The sequence below is a fragment of the Drosophila subpulchrella genome, unplaced genomic scaffold, assembly GCF_014743375.2.
Source record: "Drosophila subpulchrella strain 33 F10 #4 breed RU33 unplaced genomic scaffold, RU_Dsub_v1.1 Primary Assembly Seq27, whole genome shotgun sequence".
In the NCBI taxonomy this organism is placed as follows: domain Eukaryota; kingdom Metazoa; phylum Arthropoda; class Insecta; order Diptera; family Drosophilidae; genus Drosophila; species Drosophila subpulchrella.
In genome coordinates, this window is record NW_023665559.1 from 1,734,941 (window position 1) to 1,751,611 (window position 16,671).

Consider the following 16,671-nt stretch of genomic DNA (forward strand, 5'->3'; position numbering starts at 1 on the left):
CACGCCAAATCTAGACTAGCTCTTGTAGTTTCCGAGATCTCAGCGTTCATCCGCTTCCTTCTGCCTGTTACATACTTTCCGACGAATCTAGTATAGCCTTTTACTCTACGACTAACGGGTATAAAGATTTACTCCACATCCTAGATATGACCCTGCTTATACTCCAAGGGAACTGCAACGGCTACATGAACAACTTACAACAACATTTACAACTTATTCTAAAATCCTACATGCCTGAAGTAATTTGCCTTCAAGAACCCCACATCCACTCCCTCCATAACATCCCTATACCCCCAAACTTCACAATAATAGGAAAAAACACAGCCAACAACTCACTTGGTGGATTAGCAATGCTAGTCGACAGCTCCTTGCAATACGACCGTCTTAGATTGAACCACGATTTCGATCCAGTAGACATATACTATGTTTATGCTATGAATTTCATGCTTTCTCCAACTCACGAAATTATAATAGCCCCTGTTTATACAACACAGACAAATTCATGAAATGATTTTAGTTGAGCTGTCAAATTTTTTGAATTTGATATAGAGCTCTATAGAGTAGTAGGCTGTGCCTCAGTATTTCGTAAATTGGGACTGAATTCATAGTCAACTTTCGTGTGTTATCGAATTCATGAAACGGTGTTTATGCACACACGAACTTGCGCATTTCATGAATTGATTTCATGAAATAGGCATAGCATAAACACAGTAATAGTCATACATTCCAAAATTAAAATACACCTGATAACAACCTATATCCCACCTGATAAAAGTTTTCAGCTTAATAACTTGGTTAACATGTTTGGAAACCCTTACGAAAACACGATAATAACGGGGAACTTCAACAGTTGGCATCAAAGCTGGGGGTCGCCTACAAACAATAGAAAAGGAAATATTATATTCAAATATATAACAGAATCAAACCTAATCACGGATCTCCTACCCACTTTTCAACACATAATTCGCTGATGCTCGTTGATCTCACAATTAGTACTCCAAATTTTGTCACCCACTCAAAGTGGAAACCGGACGAAGCGACTATTTTCCCATACACAAATCTCTGTTTGAGGATGTAATGGAAAAAGAAGGATATGGACAGCGAAGATTTAAGCTAGACGCAGCTGACTGGCCAGTTTTTATGGCCCTTACGGAGAAATACCACATTCTAAAAACAAGTAGCAACGAAGTAAATCAAGAAGCAGCAAATTTAATTAAAACAAGGAAGAACGCTATAGTCGAGTACCTCGACTATCAGATACCCGTTACTCAGCTAAAGGAACCAAAGGAAAATAAAGATATGCAAGCAGCAAATGCGCCACCTACCGGCGGTAGACAGATTTAAGCGTTGTGGGCGTTAGAGTGGGCGTGGCAAATTTTTTTTTAGATCAATCGATAGGTATTGACGAGACCAATACATTTCAGTTAAAATTTTTTATCTAACATAAAAATTGTGGGCGCCACAGATTTGGGCGGTTTGTGGGCTTAGAGTGGGCGTGGCATATTCGGGTAACAAACTTGTGTAGGGGTATGATATATTCCCCCAAAGTTGAACACCAACACACATATATATGTACTCCTAGTCTTTATTTTATAATTTCGTCTGTTCAGGATCACGGTCGGCGTTCAACTGCTCTCGCTCTCAGCTCACGATCCGCATCAAACCCCGACTCATTGGGAGAGTGTGAGAGCGATGAGAGAGATAGAGAACAGTGAGCGGCATCGTACAACAACAACAACTTATTCTTAGAACTTACACGAATGATCTAGAAGGAATACATTAACATACACATACATACATACTACGACGTAGCAATCCTGCTACAATTCGGCCGTCCTGACATTTTAAGATCCCCTGATCTTGTGTTAATTTACAATTGATTTCGGCTTATATTTATCTTAGTTTCTATAATTTAGTTTTGTATTTACAAATTCTTAGATATATTTACAACTTTATTTTCGTTTTCCAATCTAATGCTTAATATTTTGGCTACTCCAGACACCTTGATAAGGGCAACGCGATAATTGAAAACCTTCAACATCTTTTATCAAGTATCTATCATTTCTCAAAACTTTATCTATAACATAAGGACCCCTGTGTTTAGGTATTAGCTTTCTTGCAACTCCTACTGAGCTATCAAAATGTTTTACCATAATATAGTCTCCAACTTTGTACTCCGAACTCTTTGTCCTTTTTTCATTGTATCTCTGTTCGTTGTCTTTTTGTAATTTTCTTTGCGCTTCTGCAACATCTTTTCTAATTTTGTCTAAATCTCTAACATCAATAACATTATCTAATTCTTCTAACTTTTGTCTCAATTCATCAATAACTTTTCCTTTCTGCTCGATTCCAAACAACATTTTACTTGGCATTTGTGCTATGCTTCTTTGCTTCGAGTTGTTTAATGAAAACTCAAAATCTTCCACAACTGTGTCCCAATGCATTTTCTGTTCAGGATCTGCTAATTTAGCTATCATTGGTCCCACAATTCTATTAATCCTTTCTACTTGTCCATTGGCTTGAGGTGACCCAGTCGCAATTTTGACATGTTTAATATTGCATTCTTCCATAAATGTTCCAAAATCTTCCGACGTAAAACAGCTTCCCCTATCCGAAACTATACAAGTTGGTCTGCTGTAAGACCTAAAGTAGTCTTTCAATGCTATAATTACTTCCTTTGTGTTCGTCGTTTTTGTTGCATATAGCCTAACAAATTTAGTAAATCCATCTATAACCACAAAGAGATGTTTCTTTGCTCTTCCATTATCAACCGGTCCATAATGATCAATATGTATAATTTCGAATGGCACATTTCCTTTTGGTATACTGTGCAACAGTCCTTCCCCTTTCCCTGACTTTGGCGAATATGCTACACATCTTATACAATTTACTATATGTCTAACCACTTTCTCTTTCATATTCGAAAACCAATACGTCCTAACAATAGCATCCATAACTTTATCTCTTCCTAAATGACCTAATTCATTGTGATATTTGTATAACATATTTTCCTCCATTTCTTCTGGAACACAAAATAATAACTTTCCATCATTCGACTTTCTATATATAACTCCATTCCTCATCACAAACATTTTATCTTCCTCATTTTCTAACTTTTTTCTAACATCTTTTAATTTTTCATCTTTCGCTTGACAAATAATTAAATTATCTTCAAAGCTATTCGTTTCTACTACCATTATGTTTGTATTTCTACTTAACGCGTCAACATGTTGCATAAGTTTTCCCGATTTATGAACTAATTCAAAGTCATATTCTAGCAATTCTAATGCCCACCGTGCAATACGGGGGTTTAACTCAATTCTATTTAACGTCAACGTCAGTGAGTTATCTGTGACTATTCTAAATCGTCTACCCTGCACATAAATTCTAAATCTTCTAAGAGCGTAAATTATTATTATTTGCTTCGTCTTTTGTTGTTGCTTTTGAAAAATAAAATATTGGATGAAGCTTTTTATCCTCTTTTCTTTGCAGCAAAACTGCTCCAAAACCGTGTGCACTGGCGTCTGTATGCAATTCTACCTCGTCCTTGTAATAATATAATCCTAAGACTGGAGCTTCCACCAACTTTTTCTTAAGCATTTCAAAACATTGCAATTCCTTTTCTTCAAATACAAATTCTTTATCCTTTTTTAACAATTCATATAGAGGTTTAGCGATCATCGAAAAATCTTTAATGAACCTTCTAAAATACGAACACAAACCCAGAAAGCTTCTAACACCGTGTAATTTGTCTGGAACGGGAAAATCTCGAACAGCTTCTATTCCTTTGTCATTAGCCTGTATTCCTTTGCTTGTTACCAAAAATCCTAAGTATTGTACACTTGCTTGTAGAAACTCACACTTGTCCATTCTTAATTCTAGTTTGTTCCTTGCTAATCGATCAAAAACTTCTCTAAGAACACTTAAATGTTCTTGCATTTCTTTACTCGCAATCATAATATCGTCCATGTATATAACTAACACTATTGGAGATGCATACTCAGATTCACTTGGCCTTATAATTCCTTCACTTAAATATTCGTCTAATATCACCTGTAATTTTTCTTTCTCTGTGTAAGCTAAACAACTGAAAGGTTTTGAGTCCTCTAATCTTAATTTCATTTCGCATCTAACCTCCGGTTCCTTTGGCCTTTCTTTATTTACATAACAACTTTCTACCATCCTAACAAACTGACACCTAACATTATAATTCACATGATCACCAACTTTGTATTCTACACTTTCATCCGTTAAATTTATATTAAATAATTCCTTTTCCACAAGATTTATTTCCGGCTCAACATAATTTTTATTCGTAACTTCTTCTTCATCTCTGATTTTACTAAAAATTTCGTTAATTGTTTCCCTGCTGTCCCTAATTCCATGATTAACATCGCTAAAAATTGTATTTTTATCCCTAACATTACTAACAACATCGCTAATTATTTGCTTTTCATCACTAACATCATCGCTAACTATCTGCTTTTCATCACTAACATCATCGCTAACTATCTGCTTTTCATCACTAACATCATCGCTAACTATCTGCTTTTCATCACTAACATCAGAAGGATTTTCAATATTCTCAACTGTAACCATTTTCAAAGTGTCAAGGCTTAAATTTAGATTACAAGCATCCATAAAACCTCGTCCCAAGATTACATCATGACTCATAGATTCGATTGCCACAATAACTAAATTAAAATGTATTTTATCTAAATTTTTCATAACATAACATAATACTTTTCCATGCGTTTTTAGGTAACTTTTGTTTAAACCGTAATATAAACTTAAAACTGGTAATTTTGAAATGTCTTTGGGTACTTTGGATATTTTGATAAATGAAATCGGACTTCCTGTATCTATGAGGCATTCTGCAATTAACCTGGTATTTGATTCATCTACAAAATTAATTTCAACATATCTTACATAATTATTTTCGCCCTCGTTCATGTTTTTATTGTTCAAGCATTTCGCAAAAAAATGTCCCCTCTTACCGCACGCATAGCACGATCCTTTCTCCCGCTTCGACTTCCTGCACTCGTATGTCCAATGCCCTTTTGCATTGCAATTGAAACAGCGAGTCTTCTTGCTGTCCTTGGGACCAGTTGATGTCGTCGGCCTGCCAACTCCATATGATTTTTAAAAGGTTACATCCGCAAACGCTCTCTTAATGTGCCCAATATCCACAAAGCATTGAATATGCGCCTGATTACGTAGCCCTTGATTGGGAATTCCTTCGATGATGCAGCTCAACATTTTATCAGCATCAATATTAATACCTTGAGCAAGCATTATCTTGTCGTCGACATAACTCCCAAAAGTTTCGCTTTGTTTCCATTTGCGACCTTCGAATTTGCGTCTTATCTCCAACTTCGATGATTTTCCGCCAAACGTTGAAATCAGCTCTGCAGTCAACCCATCCAACGGTAGCAACACGCGGTCTGATTTTGCGTGCAGCCACTCATAAGCTTTTCCTTTAATTTTGCTCACCATTAGCATTTTCTCGAATTTTCCACCTATTCCATAAATCTTCGCGATATTATGCATTTAAGTAGTCCATTTGCAGGCACACGACTCGCCAGCAAACTCTCTCAACACCTGTGTTGCCATACTCAACGAGACGCCGATGCTCTCGTTAAAGTTTTCCACCACCGCAACGTTGCCGTTTTTCACCTTACGTTCGCTGCTCTTTGCTTTCCTAGAATTCTCTGCAGCCTGGTTGTGCATGTCGTCTTCTGTATAGTTTTCGTTCCGTTTGCTTCTAATTCTGAGAATGCTGCCAGAAATTTCGTCATTCCTTTCACCATCTTCGCCGTTAATTTCGCCGTCTTCTTCGTCGTAATTCTCAATGCTGCCATCTTCGCCGTTACTTTTGTCGCCGTCTTCTTCGTCGTAACTCTGGGTGCCGCCGTCTTTGCCGTTACTTTTGTCGCCGTCTTCTTCGTTGTAACTCTGGATGCCGCCGTCTTTGCCGTTACTTTCGTCTCCGTCTTTGCTGTTACTTTTGTCGCCACCTTCTTTCTGGATAGTTCCGCCGCCGTCTTCGAAATTCTCGTCGCCGCTGTCTTCGCCTTTACTTTTGTCGCCGTCTTTGTCTCCTTTTTGTCTCGCCATTTCGTCAAACTTTTCCCGAATTTCCTTCGGTATATTATTTAATCGCAAGATCAATTGTCTCTTTGTTCCGGTTGTTGATAACTTCAATACACTCAACCAACTTTTTAATTGTTCAATCGACTCGTTGTTTAAATCCATTTTGATTTTCCTTGTACTAACGATTTAATTACTTGGCTCGTGATCGGCCCACTTCTGATTTTGTAGGGGTATGATATATTCCCCCAAAGTTAAACACCAACACACATATATATGTACTCCTAGTCATTATTTTATAATTTCGTCTGTTCAGGATCACGGTCGGCGTTCAACTGCTCTCGCTCTCAGCTCACGATCCGCATCAACCCCCGACTCATTGGGAGAGTGTGAGAGCGATGAGAGAGATAGAGAACAGTGAGCGGCATCGTACAACAACCACAACTTATTCTTAGAACTTACACGAATGATCTAGAAGGAATACATTAACATACACATACATACATACTACGACGTAGCAATCCTGCTACAATTCGGCCGTCCTGACATTTTAAGATCCCCTGATCTTGTGTTAATTTACAATTGATTTCGGCTTATATTTATCTTAGTTTCTATAATTTAGTTTTGTATTTACAAATTCTTAGATATATTTACAACTTTATTTTCGTTTTCCAATCCAATGCTTAATATTTTGGCTACTCCAGACACCTTGATAAGGGCAACGCGATAATTGAAAACCTTCAACATCTTTTATCAAGTATCTATCATTTCTCAAAACTTTATCTATAACATAAGGACCCCTGTGTTTAGGTATTAGCTTTCTTGCAACTCCTACTGAGCTATCAAAATGTTTTACCATAATATAGTCTCCAACTTTGTACTCCGAACTCTTTGTCCTTTTTTCATTGTATCTCTGTTCGTTGTCTTTTTGTAATTTTCTTTGCGCTTCTGCACCATCTTTTCTAATTTTGTCTAAATCTCTAACATCAATAACATTATCTAATTCTTCTAACTTTTGTCTCAATTCATCAATAACTTTTCCTTTCTGCTCGATTCCAAACAACATTTTACTTGGCATTTGTGCTATGCTTCTTTGCTTCGAGTTGTTTAATGAAAACTCAACATCTTCCACAACTGTGTCCCAATGCATTTTCTGTTCTGGATCTGCTAATTTAGCTATCATTGGTCCCACAATTCTATTAATCCTTTCTACTTGTCCATTGGCTTGAGGTGACCCAGTCGCAATTTTGACATGTTTAATATTACATTCTTCCATAAATGTTCCAAAATCTTCCGACGTAAAACAGCTTCCCCTATCCGAAACTATACAAGTTGGTCTGCTGTAAGACCTAAAGTAGTCTTTCAATGCTATAATTACTTCCTTTGTGTTCGTCGTTTTTGTTGCATATAGCCTAACAAATTTAGTAAATCCATCTATAACCACAAATAGATGTTTCTTTGCTCTTCCATTATCAACCGGTCCATAATGATCAATATGTATAATTTCGAATGGCACATTTCCTTTTGGTATACTGTGCAACAGTCCTTCCCCATTCCCTGACTTTGGCGAATATGCTACACATCTTATACAATTTACTATATGTCTAACCACTTTCTCTTTCATATTCGAAAACCAATACGTCCTAACAATAGCATCCATAACTTTATCTCTTCCTAAATGACCTAATTCATTGTGATATTTGTATAATATATTTTCCTCCATTTCTTCTGGAACACAAAATAATAACTTTCCATCATTCGACTTTCTATATATAACTCCATTCCTCATCACAAACATTTTATCTTCCTCATTTTCTAACTTTTTTCTAACATCTTTTAATTTTTCATCTTTCGCTTGACAAATAGTTAAATTATCTTCAAAGCTATTCGTTTCTACTACCATTATGTTTGTATTTCTACTTAACGCGTCAACATGTTGCATAAGTTTTCCCGATTTATGAACTAATTCAAAGTCATATTCTAGCAATTCTAATGCCCACCGTGCAATACGGGGGTTTAACTCAATTCTATTTAACGTCAACGTCAGTGAGTTATAATCTGTGACTATTCTAAATCGTCTACCCTGCACATAAATTCTAAATCTTCTAAGAGCGTAAATTATTGCTAACGTTTCCAGTTCAAAACTATGATACTTTGCTTCGTCTTTTGTTGTTGCTTTTGAAAAATAAAATATTGGATGAAGCTTTTTATCCTCTTTTCTTTGCAGCAAAACTGCTCCAAAACCGTGTGCACTGGCGTCTGTATGCAATTCTACCTCGTCCTTGTAATAATATAATCCTAACACTGGAGCTTCCAACAACTTTTTCTTAAGCATTTCAAAACATTGCAATTCCTTTTCTTCAAATACAAATTCTTTATCCTTTTTTAACAATTCATATAGAGGTTTAGCGATCATCGAAAAATCTTTAATGAACCTTCTAAAATACGAACACAAACCCAGAAAGCTTCTAACACCGTGTACTTTGTCTGGAACGGGAAAATCTCGAACAGCTTCTATTCCTTTGTCATTAGCCTGTATTCCTTTGCTTGTTACCAAAAATCCTAAGTATTGTACACTTGCTTGTAGAAACTCACACTTGTCCATTCTTAATTCTAGTTTGTTCCTTGCTAATCGATCAAAAACTTCTCTAAGAACACTTAAATGTTCTTGCATTTCTTTACTCGCAATCATAATATCGTCCATGTATATAACTAACACTATTGGAGATGCATACTCAGATTCACTTGAGCTTATAATTCCTTCACTTAAGTATTCGTCTAATATCACCTGTAATTTTTCTTTCTCTGTGTAAGCTAAACGTCTGGGCGAACAACTGAAAGGTTTTGAGTCCTCTAATCTTAATTTCATTTCGCATCTAACCTCCGGTTCCTTTGGCCTTTCTTTATTTACATAACAACTTTCTACCATCCTAACAAACTGACACCTAACATTATAATTCACATGATCACCAACTTTGTATTCTACACTTTCATCCGTTAAATTTATATTAAATAATTCCTTTTCCACAAGATTTATTTCCGGCTCAACATAATTTTTATTCGTAACTTCTTCTTCATCTCTGATTTTACTAAAAATTTCGTTAATTGTTTCCCTGCTGTCCCTAATTCCATGATTAACATCGCTAAAAATTGTATTTTTATCCCTAACATTACTAACAACATCGCTAATTATTTACTTTTCATCACTAACATCATCGCTAACTATCTGCTTTTCATCACTAACATCATCGCTAACTATCTGCTTTTCATCACTAACATCATCGCTAACTATCTGCTTTTCATCACTAACATCAGAAGGATTTTCAATATTCTCAACTGTAACCATTTTCAAAGTGTCAAGGCTTAAATTTAGATTACAAGCATCCATAAAACCTCGTCCCAAGATTACATCATGACTCATAGATTCGATTGCCACAATAACTAAATTAAAATGTATTTTATCTAAATTTTTCATAACATAACATAATACTTTTCCATGCGTTTTTAGGTAACTTTTGTTTAAACCGTAATATAAACTTAAAACTGGTAATTTTGAAATGTCTTTGGGAACTTTGGATATTTTGATAAATGAAATCGGACTTCCTGTATCTATGAGGCATTCTGCAATTAACCTGGTATTTGATTCATCTACAAAATTAATTTCAACATATCTTACATAATTATTTTCGCCCTCGTTCATGTTTTTATTGTTCAAGCATTTCGCAAAAAAATGTCCCCTCTTACCGCACGCATAGCACGATCCTTTCTCCCGCTTCGACTTCCTGCACTCGTATGTCCAATGCCCTTTTGCATTGCAATAGAAACAGCGAGTCTTCTTGCTGTCCTTGGGACCAGTTGATGTCGTCGGCCTGCCAACTCCATATGATTTTGGCAAGCTTACATCCGCAAACGCTCTCTTAATGTGCCCAATATCCACAAAGCATTGAATATGCGCCTGATTACGTAGCCCTTGATTGGGAATTCCTTCGATGATGCAGCTCAACATTTCATCAGCATCAATATTAATACCTTGAGCAAGCATTATCTTGTCGTCGACATAACTCCCAAAAGTTTCGCTTTGTTTCCATTTGCGACCTTCGAATTTGCGTCTTATCTCCAACTTCGATGATTTTCCGCCAAACGTTGAAATCAGCTCTGCAGTCAAGCCATCCAACGGTAGCAACACGCGGTCTGATTTTGCGTGCAGCCACTCATAAGCTTTTCCTTTAATTTTGCTCACCATTAGCATTTTCTCGAATTTTCCACCTATTCCATAAATCTTCGCGATATTATGCATTTAAGTAGTCCATTTGCAGGCACACGACTCGCCAGCAAACTCTCTCAACACCTGTGTTGCCATACTCAACGAGACGCCGATGCTCTCGTTAAAGTTTTCCACCACCGCAACGTTGCCGTTTTTCACCTTACGTTCGCTGCTCTTTGCTTTCCTAGAATTCTCTCCAGCCTGGTTGTGCATGTCGTCTTCTGTATAGTTTTCGTTCCGTTTGCTTCTAGTTCTGAGAATGCTGCCAGAAATTTCGTCATTCCTTTCACCATCTTCGCCGTTAATTTCGCCGTCTTCTTCGTCGTAATTCTCAATGCTGCCATCTTCGCCGTTACTTTTGTCGCCGTCTTCTTCGTCGTAACTCTGGGTGCCGCCGTCTTTGCCGTTACTTTTGTCGCCGTCTTCTTCGTTGTAACTCTGGATGCCGCCGTCTTTGCCGTTACTTTCGTCTCCGTCTTTGCTGTTACTTTTGTCGCCGCCTTCTTTCTGGATAGTTCCGCCGCCGTCTTCGAAATTCTCGTCGCCGCTGTCTTCGCCTTTACTTTTGTCGCCGTCTTTGTCTCCTTTTTGTCTCGCCATTTCGTCAAACTTTTCCCGAATTTCCTTCGGTGTATTATTTAATCGCAAGATCAATTGTCTCTTTGTTCCGGTTGTTGATAACTTCAATACACTCAACCAACTTTTTAATTGTTCAATCGACTCGTTGTTTAAATCCATTTTGATTTTCCTTGTACTAACGATTTAATTACTTGGCTCGTGATCGGCCCACTTCTGATTTTGTAGGGGTATGATATATTCCCCCAAAGTTAAACACCAACACACATATATATGTACTCCTAGTCTTTATTTTATAATTTCGTCTGTTCAGGATCACGGTCGGCGTTCAACTGCATCAACCCCCGACTCATTGGGAGAGTGTGAGAGCGATGAGAGAGATAGAGAACAGTGAGCGGCATCGTACAACAACAACAACTTATTCTTAGAACTTACACGAATGATCTAGAAGGAATACATTAACATACACATACATACATACTACGACGTAGCAATCCTGCTACACTTGCGCTGCGCTCAAGCCTATGAAATCTAAATCTGAAGTCCCGTTTTTCTATCTTTGATATTTTCCGAGATATCCGCGTTCATATTTACGATTTTTTGAAGTTTGTGGGCGTTAAAGTGGGTTTTTAGGTCGATCGGTAGGTATTAATAAGAACAATACATTTCTGTTAAAATTTTTGTTCTACCATCAAAACTGTAGGAGCCACAGTTTTGGGCGGCTTGTGGGCGTTAGAGTGGGCGTGGCACTCTTCTGAAACAAACTTGCGCTGCGCAAGAATCTCAAGAATCTGCATGCCTAATCCCAGTATTGTAGCTCTTATAGTTTCCGAGATCTCAGCGTTCACACGGACAGACGGACAGACGGACAGACGGACAGACGGACAGGGCTAGATCGACTCGGCTTGTGATCCTGATCAAGAATATATATACTTTATGGGGTCGGAAACGCTTCCTTCTGCCTGTTACATACTTTCCGACGAATCTAGTATACCCTTTTACTCTACGAGTAACTGGTAAAACTATATTGTAATAAAAGTGTATAATAAGTGAACATAACATTATAAGTAAATTCAATTTACTTAATTTTACTATAATCAAATAATTTACTTTTATAAAACAATATTAGTTGATTTTTTTTGATATGCAATAATTCTCCTAAAATATTAGGGCATTCACATGTGGCTGCGCGACTAAAATTTTTCCGCCAAAGGATTAGTCGCTAGCCGAACATAACGGAGTGACTCCAAAAAAAAAACAAGGAAGAACGCTATAGTCGAGTACCTCGACTATCAGATAACCGTTACTCAGCTAAAGGGACCAAAGGAAAATGGAGATATGCAAGCAGCAAATGCGCCACCTACGGGCGGTAGACAGATTTAAGCGTTGTGGGCGTTAGAGTGGGCGTGGCAAAGTTTTTTTTTAAATCAATCGATAGGTATTGACGAGACCAATACATTTCAGTTAAAATTTTTTATTTAGCACGTAAATTGTGGGCGGCACAGGCTTCGGCGGTTTGTTGGCGTTCGAGTGGGCGTGGCAAACTTTTTTTGACGAGACCAATACATTTCAGTTAAAATTTTTTATCTAGCATAAAAATTGTGGGCGCCACAGATTTGGACGGTTTGTGGGCGTTAGAGTGGGCGTGGCATATTCGGGTAACAAACTTGCGCTGCGCTCAAGCCTATGGAATCTAAATCTGAAGTCCCGTTTTTCTATCTTTTATATTTTCCGAGATATCCGCGTTCATATTTACGATTTTTTGAAGTTTGTGGGCGTTAAAGTGGGCGTGGCAAACTTTTTTTAGGTCGATCGGTAGGTATTAATAAGAACAATACATTTCTGTTAAAATTTTTGTTCTACCATCAAAACTGTAGGAGCCACAGTTTTGGGCGGCTTGTGGGCGTTAGAGTGGGCGTGGCACTCTTCTGAAAGAAACTTGCGCTGCGCAGGAATCTCAGGAATCTGCATGCCTAATCCCAGTATTGTAGCTCTTACAGTTTCCGAGATCTCAGCGTTCACACGGACAGACGGACAGACGGACATGGCTAGATCGACTCGGCTTGTGATCCTGATCAAGAATATATATACTTTTACTCTACGAGTAACGGGTATAATAACGGACCGGCCGAAATTTGTCTCTGCGAGCGCGGAGTGCAGGCACATTATAAGACAAGAAAGAGAGGGATGTCTCCGAATATCTGCCTCTCTTTGTTGCACGATCGCTTTCGTAGGCAGTCTTCTACGCTGCGCCGACTTCTCTGCTGACGTCAACAGCGGCACAGCGTTTTAGGCACAAAAAAAACAAAAAAGCTTTTTGGCTTGAGCCATGTCACCGCGTCCCTACTGCAGAACTGAAGGGACTTTTTGTGGCAGGAAGCTAAAACATGACATCCACTGAATTTCCTCTCCAAATGATTCATCCCGAAACATAACTGGCAAATCGGAAATCGCTCAAACCTTTGCAAACTACTAGTCAGAAAGAACCTAGCATATCCTGTAACTCAAAGACTCATAAACCTATTCAACAATATCCTTAACAGCCACATCCCACAACAATTTAAAAACAGCACAGTTATACCCATTCACAAACCGAATTCCGTAAAGACAGCAGTAAGTTCATACCGGCCCATATCCTTAAACCCATGCGTGGCAAAGGTCATGGATAAAATCGTTGCGAACAGGATGTGGTGGTTTGCTATTAATTGCAAACTCCTCGATAGCCGTCAACTTGGCTTTCGAAAAGGTATGTCGGTATATGAGTGTTTAGCACAGCTAGGTCATCAGACTAACGCTGCCCTATCGACAAGAAGACATTTGTCAATAATATGCTTGGACTTCGAAAAAGCATACGACATAATTGGAATCAATACGATAGTAGATGAACTTCTAGAATTCTTAGATATGTTATTAACTTTCTCAGCAACAGAAGAATAAAAATAAAAATAAACAAGAAAGGAAGTTAGCTTCGGCAAGCCGAAGCTTATATACCCTTGCAGCTATAATTATTAAATTTAAAAACACAAAAAATGATATTCCCAATAGTATAAGATAATATGTGAAAAACACCGAAGCTATAATTTGCTTAATATTATTTTCCTACCAATTTTCCGATCGTTCCTATGGCAGCTATATGATATAGTCGTCCGATTTTGATCAAATTAAATTCGAAATTCAGAACTAATTAAAAAATGATATTTCCAATCGTTGGAGGTTATATGTTGAAAAACACCGAAGCTATAATTTGTTTCATATTATTTTTCCACCAATTTTCCGATCGTTCCTATGGCAGCTATATGATATAGTCGTCCGATTTCGATAAAATTTAATTAAAAACTCAAAACTAATTAAAAAATGTTATTTCCAAGCTTAGGATGTTATATGCCAAAAAACACCACAGATATAATTTTTTCAAATATTTTTTTTCCGATTATTCCTATGGGAGCTAAAAGATATAGTTGTCCGATCCGGCTGGTTTCGCCTTATATACTACCTGCAAAAGATATAAGACTTTTGGGAAAGTTTCAGCCCGATAGCTTTAAGACTGAGAGACTAGTTTGCGTAGAAACGTACGGACAGACGAACAGACGGACAGACGGACATGGCTAGATCGACTCGTCTAGTCATGCTGATCAAGAATATATATACTTTATTGGGTCGGAAACGTCTCCTTCACTGCGTTGCAAACTTCTGACTGAAATCAATATACCCACTGCAAGGGTATAAAAACGTATATTCAGAAAGCAAGCCTTTTCACAATGGCATACCACACGGATCGCCTCTATCAGTGTTACTATTCCTTATTGCATACAATAAATTGTGCCGCACGATTGCTATTTACAAGGAGTTCAACTTCTTTTCCTACGCCGACGAATTCTCTATAGTAAAACAGATCAGCAAGAGGACCATCAACGCAAACATAAATCCACTTTTCACTGACATTCTAAATTGGTGTAGTTATTCTGGAGCAAAGCTTTCCATCTCTAAATGCCAGCACTGACACATATGTAGAAAAACCAAATGCAATTTCAAGATCAACTCGACCGCTTACCCTCTAAGCTCAAGCGACCACATATAGGTTCTTGGTTTAACCATAACCAAGAGATACAGATGGAAGGAACACATTGACGCACTGACAGTCAAAATCTCCAAGCGTCTCATCATCATAAAATGGTTGGCAATCCAGAGACACACCTGTGATACAAATGCCCTTATAATGACCAAAATTGACTACTGTCTACCATTCTACGGAAACTGCCATGCTTCGTACTTAAGAAAACTTAAAGCCAATTACCATTCAGCCTTAAGGCTGGCGTTTGGAGCCTTCGCACCACCCCCATCAACAATCTCCTTTTTGAAGCCCAATTGATGCCAATAGAGCTAAGGTTTGAGATGAGCATAGCAAAGATGTACAAGGCATTACTGCTCGCAGCAAACACCCCAATCCAAACCATTAAAGAAAATTAAAGAAGTCTGAACGTAAAGCATTCCAATTTTCCAAAGATAATGGCACATTTACGCCCTCTATATAACCATACAAACAAAAGACACCACCATGGCTTTTCTCAAAAGACACGGTGAACCTTTCTCTGCACCATACGACGAAGGCAATCACTCCGCCAACAGTTTACCAAAAAAAATTTATATTCTTCAAGGAATAACTTCGGATTTATCTACACGGACGGTTCCAAATCCGCCCAAGGAGTATCCTATAGCATCACGACAGAAACAACTGAAATTAAAACAGCCATTCTTCCGACACTCAGCTCAATCTATACAGCAGACGTAGCAGCCATCTATGCTGCATGTAAACATGCGGAAAAACAAAAGAAACAAGGGAGAACGCTATAGTCGAGTACCTCGACTATCAGATACCCGTTACTTAGCTTAAGCGACCGAAGGGAAATGGAGATATGCAAGCAGCAAAGCGAGATTTAAATGCGCCACCTACCGGCGGAAGACAGATTTAAGCGTTGTGTGCGTTAGGGTAGGCGTGAGAAATTCATTGTTCAAAGATTAAATTAGCCGCGCACTTTGCTCTCTCTGAGCGCCGGCAGTGCTTTTCTCTTTGCCGCTAAGTTCGGCCGGCAACTATTTACATACACACACATACACACGTAAAAACATTTCGCACTGTCTGGCTCTGACGTCATAGCTTTTTTTCTTGGGAGGTTTGTGGGCGTTAGAGTGGGCGTAGAAAAATTTTTTTTGGGTCAATCGATAGGTATGGACAAGACTAATACATTTCAGTTAAAATTTTCTATCTAACATCAAAACTGTAGGAGCCACAGTTTTGGGCGGTTTGTGGGCGTTAGAGTGGGCGTGGCACTCTACTGAAACAAACTTGCGCTGCGTAAGAAGCTCAGGAATCTGCTCGCCAAATCTCAATAGCCTAGCTCTCATAGTTTCCGAGATCTCAGCGTTCATCCGAACAGACGGACAGACGGACAGACGGACAGACGGACAGACGGACATGGCTAGATCGACTCGGCTAGTGATCCTGATCAAGAATATATATACTTTATGGGGTCGGAAACGCTTCCTTCTGCCTGTTACATACTTTCCGACGAATCTAGTATACCCTTTTACTCTACGAGTAACGGGTATAAAAAGTTGTTTTCGGCTCTAAATCCCTGTCTGCTGTAACTTCAGTTACCAACACCAATAACCAATCTTCCAATAGCGTTCGCATTCGAGACATCCTCAACTGCCACCAACCAAAAATTATAGTACTGTGGATT